Source organism: Chiloscyllium plagiosum, unplaced genomic scaffold, assembly GCF_037043375.1.
Source record: "Chiloscyllium plagiosum isolate Xiang-an unplaced genomic scaffold, Cpla_swu_hap1 HiC_scaffold_12, whole genome shotgun sequence".
Classification (NCBI taxonomy): Eukaryota; Metazoa; Chordata; class Chondrichthyes; order Orectolobiformes; family Hemiscylliidae; genus Chiloscyllium; species Chiloscyllium plagiosum.
The window spans coordinates 108031768-108039712 of record NW_028270150.1 but is presented as its reverse complement, the minus strand read 5'-3'; positions in this window follow the sequence as shown (position 1 = coordinate 108039712).

Below are 7945 nucleotides of genomic sequence, written 5' to 3'. Positions count from 1 at the left end.
AGGGCTGAAGGGCCTGTACTGCAATGTATTGTTCTATGTTCTATATTCTATACATACCGTGTGGCACTGAGTCCAAGTCTATCCCTGTCAGGATTACACAGCAGAGAGATCCAGAGCAAAAAGGGCAGGAGAGAGGGAGAGAAAGCTCTGGAATACAGTATGACTCAGCAGCAGCACTTCTGATCAAACTCATCCTCAGTCTGAACAACTTCTCTTTCAGCTCCTCTCACTGTTTTCAGGTCAGAGATGTGGCCATGGGAAGCCACATGGGCCCCAGTTATGTTTGTGGGGTGCATGATACATTCTTTGTTCCAGTCTTACTCCGGCCCTCACCCAACTCTTTCTCCGATATATCAGTAACATTGTCGGTGCTGCTTCCCTCTTTCGTCCGGAATGGAAAAAGATGATCAGTTTGAGCTTCCAATTTCCACCCTGCTCTCACATTCATCTGGTCCATCTCTGACTCCGCCCTTTCCATCCTCGAACATAGTTGAGAGTGAGGTAACCAACAAGAGGGAAAACCATATTTGATCTCGTCCTCACCAATCTGCTGCTGCAGATGCATCTGTCCATTGCAATCTCAGGACGAGTGACCACTACACACTCCTTAGAACACAGAGCAGTCCAGCGCAGAATCGGGCCCTTTGGTGAACATGACACCAAATTTAACTAATCTCTTCTGCTGGCCATTGCTCCATATCTCTCCATTCTTTCCATATTCCTGTGCTTATCCAAAAGCCCCTTAAACGCCTTTCTTATATCTGTGTCCATCACCATCCCCAGCAGAACGTTCCAGACCCCTACCCCTCCATGTAAACAACCTGCGCCTGAGATTTCCTTTGGAATTTCCTCCTCTCAGCTTAAATACATGCCCCCTAGTATTAAACATTTCAACACTTGGGATAAAAATCCTGACGTAGAACATAGAACATAAAACATTACAGCGCAGTACAGGCCCTTTGAAACTCAATGTTGCACCCATGTGTGAATCCAATCTGAAGCTCATCTAACCTACACTATTCCATTTTCATCCATACGTTTATCCAATCACCATTTAAATGCCCTTAAATTTGACGAGTCTGCTCCTGTTGCAGGCAGTACATTCCATGCCCTTACTACTCTCTGAGTAAGAAACTACCTGTCCTGTATCTATCACCCCTCAGTTTAAGGCCATGCCCCCTTGTGCTAGCCATCACCATCCCAGGATAAAGGCTCTCACTGTCCACCCTATCTAACTCTCTGATTCTCTTATGTGTCTCAATTAAATCACATCTCAACCTTCTTCTCTGACAAAAACAGCTTCAAGTCCCTCAGCCTTTCCTCATAAGACCTTCCCTCCATACCAGGCAGCATCCTAGTAACTATCCTCTCAAACCTTTCCAAAGCTTCCACATCCTTCCTACAAAGCAGTGACTAGACCTATACGCAATACTCCAAGTGTGGCCACACCAGAGTTTTGTGCAGCTACAGCATGACCTCATGGCTCTGAACCTCAATCCCTCTGCCAATAAAAACTATTATGCCATATGTCTTCTTAACAACCCTATCAACCTGGGTGGCAACTTTCAAGGATCTATGTACATGGACACAGAGATCTCTCTGCTCATCTACACTATCAAGAATCTTATAATTAGCCCAATTCTTTAATCCCATTGCTCCTTCCAAAGAGAACACACTTTTCTGCATTAAATTTGATTTGCCACCTCTAACCCAGCTCTGCAGCTTATCTATGTCCCTCTGCAACCTACAATATCCTTCAGCACTATCCACAACTCTGCTGACCCTAGTGTCATCTGCAAATTTACCAACCCACCCTTCTATGCCCCCATCCAGGCCATTATGAAAATGATAAACAGCACTGGCCCCAAAACAGATCCTTACAGTACACCACTAATAACTGAACTCCAGGATAAACATTTCTCAGCAGCCACCACCAGCAGGTCAATTTCTGATCTAAACCGCTATATCACTCTCAATCCCATACCTCTGTATTTTGTGAAACAGCCTACCATGGGGAACCTTATCAACTGCCTTACTGAAATCCAAATACACCACATCAACTGCTTTACCTCATCCACCTGTTTGGTCACCTTCTCGAAAAACTCAATAAGGTTTGTGAGGCATGACCTACCCTTCACAAAACCGTGTTGACTATCCCTAACCAACTTTTTCCCTTCTAGATGAATATAAATCCAATTTCTTGTGACCTTTTCCAACACTTTACCCACAACTGAAGTAAGGCTCACTGGTCTATAATTACCAGGGTTGTCTCTACTCCCCTTCTTGAACAAGGGAACAACATTTGCTATCCTCCAGTCTTCTGGCACTATTCCTGTAGACAATGACGACATAAAGATTAAAGCCAAATTCTGCAATCTCCTCCCTGGCTTCCCAGAGAATCCTGGGATATATCCCATCTGGCCCAGGGGACCTATCTATTTTCACACTTTCCAGAATTGCTGACACCTTCTCCTTGTGAACCTCAATCCCATTTTATCTTTTAGCCTGTTTCTCAGAATTCTCCTCAACAAAATTAACTTTTCCAGTGTGAATACTGATGAAAAATATTCATTTAGTGCTTTACCTTTCTGCTTGGAATCCATGCACAACTTTCCACTACTGTCCTTGATTGGCCCTCATCTTACTCTCATCATTCTTTCATTCCTGATATACCAATAGAAAGCTTTAGGGTTTTCCTTGATCCTACCTGCCAACGACTTCTCAGGTCCCCTCTTGTCTCTTCTTAGCTCTCTCTTTAGGTCCTTCCTGGCTAACTTGTAACTCTCAAGCGCCTTAACTGAGCCTTCATGTCTCATCATTAAATAAACCTCCTTCTTCTTCCTCTTGACAAGAGACTTAACTTCTTGAGTAAACCACAGCTCCCTCACTTGACAACTTCCTCCCTGTCTGACAGGTATCAAGGACACACAGTAGCTGGTCCTTGAATAAGCTCCACATTTCAATTGTGCCCATCCCTACAGTTTCCTTCCCCAGCCCATGCATCCTAAGTCTTGCCTAGTCGCATTATAATTGCCTTTCCCCCAGCTATAACTCTTGCCCTGTGGTATATACCTATCCCTTTCCATCACTCAAGTAAACATAACCAAATTGTGGTCACTATCACCAAAGTGCTCACGTACCAAATCTAACACCTGGCCTGGTTCATTACGCAGTACCAAATCCAATGTGGCCTATTTACATACTGTGTCAGGAAACCATCCTGCACACAATGGACAAAAACTGACCCATCGAAAGTACTTGAAATATAGTATTCGCCAGTCAATATCTGGAAAGTTAAAATCCCCCATAACAACATCTCTGCCACTCCCAATCCTACTGAGATCATCTTTGCTATCCTTTCCTCTACATCTCTGGAGCTATTCGGAGACCAATAGAAAACTCCCAGCAGAGTGACCTCTCCTTTCCTGTTTCTAACCTCAGCCCATACTACCTCAGCAGACGAGTCCTCAAACATCCTTTCTGCCACAGTAATACTGTCTTTGATTAACAATGCCCCACCTTCCCTTTTTTTACCATCTTCTCTATTCTTGCTGAAACATCGAAATCCCAGAATCTGCAACAACCATTCCTCTCTCTGCTCTATCCATTTCTCTGTATTGACCACAACATTGAAGCCCCAGGTACGAATTCATGCAGCAAGTTTCCCCACCTTATGCTCCTGGCATTGAAGTACACACACTTTAACCACCTTCCTGCTTGCCAATGAACTCTTGCGACCTTGAAACCTTATTTCTGACCTCACTACTCTCAACCTCCTGGACACTGGAACTTTAATTTTGGTTCCCAACTCCCTGCTGAATTAGTTTAAACCAACCCGAAGAGCATTAGCAAATTTCCCCTCCAGGATATTGGTACCCCTCTGGTTCAGATGGAGACCATCCTGTTTGTAGCGGGCCCGTCTACCGCAGAATGAGCCTCAATAATCCAGGAATCCAAAACCCTCCCTCCTGCACTATCCCTGTAGCCATGTGTTCGGCTCCACTCTCTCCCTATTCCTCGCCTCACTAGCACGTGGCACGGATAACAAACCAGAGATAACAACTCTGTTTGTTCTAGCCCTAAGCTTCCATCCTTGCTCCTTGCATTTCTGCCTTAAATCCCCATCTCTCTTCCTACCTATGTTGTTGGTATCAATGTGGACCACGAATTGGGGCTGCTCCCCCTCCCCCTCAAGGATCCCAAAACCACGATCCGTGGCATCATGAACCCTGGCACCTGGGAGGCAACACACCAACCGGGAGTCTCTCTCGTCCCCACAGAACCTCCTATCTGTCCCCCTAACTATGGAGACCCCAGTGACTCTTCTTCCCCCTTCCCTACTGAGCAACAGGGACAGACTCTGTGCCAGAGACCTGTACACCATGGCTTACTCCTGGTAAATCACTCCCCCCCAACAGTTTCCAACATGGTATATTTGTTGTTGAGGGGAACGGCCACAGGGGATCCCTGCACTGCCTGCCAGTTCCCTTTCTGTCCCCTGACTGTAACCCATCTGCCTTCTTCTTGTACTTGAGGAGTGACTACCTCCCTGTAACTCCTCTCAATAACCCCCTCTGCCTCCTGAATGATCCGAAGTTCATCCAGCTCCAGCTCCAGTTCCCTAACACGGTTTTCGAGGAGCTGGAGTTGGGTGCACTTCCCACAGGTGCAGTCAGCAGGGACACTGGTGGTGACCCTTACCTCCCACATTCTGCAGGAGGAACATTCAACTGCCCCAATCTCCATTCCCATTGTTCTAAACTCCCAACAAGACTGGTGAAAAATAAAGAATAAAAAAACAACTAGTTACCTGACCAATCCGGCCCACAGAACCTTTTGTTTTGGTTGGAGGAGGACGATGGGTAGGGGACACTACCCGAGTAGTGTTTCAGGTAACGCAACTACCCAAATGTATTACTTCACATACTTAGCAGTCCCATGTCTGCTCCTGTTCAGCGTGTGCTCCACCTGTCCACGAGGTGAGGTTTTAAATCGGTGATTTACCTTCCTGTCAGCCCTCTGGTCAACGCTCCCACTCTTCCTGCTGTGGAAATGAAACTCCCATCAACCCTACATATGCAACTCATAATTTTATAGACTTCTAGTAAGTCTCCCCGCGGTCTCTGCCACTCCGGAGCAAATAGCCCTGGTTTTTCTAGCCTCTCCTTATCACTCAAATGCTCTAATCCAGGCAACATCCTGGTAAATCTCTTCTGTACCCTCTCCAAAGCCTCCATGTCCTTCTTCTAATGTGGTGACCAGATTGAATGCAATACTCTAAATGCAGTCGAACCAAAGTCTTATTAAGCTGCAGCAGGACATCCTGACTGCTGTCCTCAGTGCCCTGACCAATAAAGGCAAGCATGCCATGGCCTTCTTTACCACCCTATCTACTTGTGTGGCTACTTTCAGGGAGCTATGGACTGGAACCCCAAGATCTCTCTGGATATAATGCTGCTCAGGGTCCTGCCACTAACTGTATACTTTTCCTTAACATTTGATCTCCCGAAGTGCAGTACCTCACACTTACCCGGATTAAACTCCATTTGCCATTTCTCCGCCCAAATCTGCAACTGATCTAAATCCCACTGTATCCTTTGACAACCATCTACACTGTCCACAACTCCACCGATCTCTGTATCATCTGCAAACTTACTAGCCCACTCATCTACGTTTTCATCCAAGTCTTTCATACATATCCCACTACATATCCCGGCAGGACATCACTAGTCACAGACCTCCAGTCAGAAAAGCACATTTCCATCACAACCCTCCACCTTCTTTGGGCAAGCCAATGCTGAATTCAAGCGGTCACGTGACCGTGGATCTTCTGCATCCTGGATAAGCCTGCCATGGGGGACTTTATCGAAAGCCTTACTAAAATCTATGAAGACAACATCCACTACTCTTATCAATCACCTTTGTCACCTCTTCAAAAAGTTCCATCAAGTTAATAAGACATGACTTGCCCTGCACTGAGCAATGCTGAATGTCCCAAATTAGGCCATGCTTTTCCGAATGCACACAAATCATATCCCTGATAATTCTCTCCAATAGCTTCCCAACCATCGATGTGAGATTCAATGGTCTAGTTTCCTGGATTATCCTTATTTCCCTTCTTGAACAAGGAACAACATTCAATGGTGAGAGGAACAGACAGGAGAGTCTGTGATCATGAACGAGACTCCTAGATGGTATGTTGCCTCCCGGGTGTCAGGGTCAGGGATGTCTCGGATTGAATCTACAGGATTCTTAAGGGGGAGGGACAGCAACCAGATGTCATGGTACACGTCCACACCAGTGACATGGCTAGGAAAAGGGAGGAGGACCTGAAAAGTGAATATAGGGAGTTAGAAGCTCAAAGGCAGGACGAGCAGAGTAGTAATCTCAGGATTGCTACCGGTGCCACAATCTCGTGAGGCTGGGAAAAGAGGGCGAGTGCAAATGAGCATGTGGCTGGAGAGCTGGTGTCGGAGGGAGGGTGTCAGATATGTGGATCATGGGACCTGTACAAGAAGGGCGGGCCACCAATATCCTGAGTGGGACGGTTGTTAATGCTCTTTGGAAGGGTTTAAACTAGTTTAGCGGGGGGTGGGAACCAGAACTACAGATTAGAGGATGGGGGTAGCTTGTGAACAGGCAGATACAGTGTGCAGAGAATCTATGAGGAGGGATAGATAGTTGATAGGGCAAAGTTGCAGTCAGTGCGATGGGTTGAAGTGTGTCTATTGTAACACAAGAAGTGTCAGGGATAAGGATGACGAACTTAGAGTATGGATCAGTACTTGGAACTATGACATTGTGTCCATTATGTGGACTTGGATATTATCAGGGCAGGAATGGTTGTTGGATGTTCCAGGGTTTAGATGTTTCAAAAGGAATAGGTGGGGAGGTCAAAGAGGTGGGGGAGTGGCATTGCTAATCAGGGATAGTATCACAGCTGCAGAAAGGGAGGCTGTCGAGGAGGGTTTGTCTACAGAGTCAGTATGGGTGACAGGAAAGAAGCAGTCACTTTATTGGGAGTTTTCTACAGGCCCCCAATAGCAACAGAGACACTGAGGAGCAGATTGGAAAGGTGCAAAAGTAACAAGATTCTTGTCTTAGATTACTTTAACGTCCCTAATATTGGTTGGAACTTCCTTAGTTCAAATAGTTTGGGTAGAGCAGTTTTTGTTAGATGTGTCCAGGAAGGATTCCTGACTCAATTTGTTGATAGGCCAACGAGAGGGGAGGCCATATTGGATTTGGTACTTGGCAACGAGCTCTGCCAGGTGTTAGATCTCTCAGTAGGACTGCATTTCGGTGAGAGTGATCACAACTCCCTGACTTTTACTGTACTCATGGAGAGGGATAGGAGCAGATGGTATGGGTTAGTATTTAATTGGGAGAGGAGGAATTACAATGCAGGCACCTAAATTGGGGACAGATGTTCTCACGAAAATGCCTGACAGAAATGTGGAGGTTGTTTAGGAAGCACTTGCTGATAGTGCTGGGTAGGTTTGTCCCACTGAGGCAAGAAAGGGATGGTAGGGTGAAGGAACTTTGGGTGACACGGCCTGTGGAAAATCTGATCAAGAGGAAGAAGGAGGCTTACTTAAGGTTGAGAAGGCAAGGAACAGACAGGGCTCTAGAGTGTTACAAGATAGCCAGGAAGGAACTGAAGAATTAATTTAGGAGAGTTAGAAAGAGCATGAAAAAGCTTTAGCATGCAGAATTAAGGAAAACCTTAAGGTGTTCTACACTTCTGTGAGGAACAAGAGGATGGCCAGAGTGAGGGTAGGGCTAATCAGGGAGAGTGAAAGGAACTTGTATCTGGAGTCAGAGGAAGTAAGGGAGGTCCATAATGAATACTTTGCTTCAGTGTTCACTACTGAGAGGGACCTTGTTGGTTGTGAAGACAGTGTGAAACAGGCTGATATGCTAGAACAAGTTGATGTTAGGAAGG